The sequence below is a fragment of the Propithecus coquereli genome, unplaced genomic scaffold (genome assembly GCF_000956105.1).
Source record: "Propithecus coquereli isolate 6110/MARCELLA unplaced genomic scaffold, Pcoq_1.0 Scaffold619, whole genome shotgun sequence".
NCBI classification, from domain to species: Eukaryota; Metazoa; Chordata; class Mammalia; order Primates; family Indriidae; genus Propithecus; species Propithecus coquereli.
In genome coordinates this window covers 626706-627287 of record NW_012152163.1, presented here as the reverse complement: position 1 = coordinate 627287, position 582 = coordinate 626706, and the positions used below count along the sequence as shown (strand labels likewise).

The 582-nt window shown below is 30.6% G+C and overlaps 1 protein-coding gene across 2 annotated transcripts in view; it reads right to left on the bottom strand.

The window, feature by feature from the left end:
- FAF2 (Fas associated factor family member 2) overlaps positions 1–582 on the bottom strand; it is a 55754-nt gene that overhangs the window by 27024 nt on the left and 28148 nt on the right. The gene's annotated exons all lie outside the window — the stretch shown is intronic.

Genomic DNA, 582 nt, shown 5'->3' with positions numbered 1-582 from the left:
CTTTTTATGAAAATGTTATTTTGGTTAACATGTAATGAGGTTTCAAAAAAAATGAATAAACTTTAAGAAATTTTTCAGTTTTAATCTTTAATATGGTAACAAATATCAATAGATATAACCCATAAAAAAAGAAGCTCTTTGGAGGGTCTCAATAATTCTTAAGAGTGTAAAGGAATTCTGACATCAAAAAGTCAAGAAAATTATATATAAACCTATATAGTCATATTAAAAAACAGAAACATTCTGAAAGAATAGACACTAAAATATAACACTAGCTATCCATGAAGTGGTGGGAATTAAGGGTGACCATTTTTTTCTTTATGCTTTTTGGAAATCTTTTCCCTAAGTAAGTGTGCCCATGTGCATGAGTACTTTTGCAACAAACGAGTAACACTTCTACAAGTTATTTTATGTTAAAAATTGAACATTACACCAGATAATCACAAAGCAAAAATAAATAAATATAGCAGGTATGGCAACATTGTGTCTGAAACCACAGATAGTACTGAACCTGACTGCCGTCCACCGCCACACCTTTCTATTTGTGTTTTCCACCCACAGATTTAAAGCCTTTTCCATCTT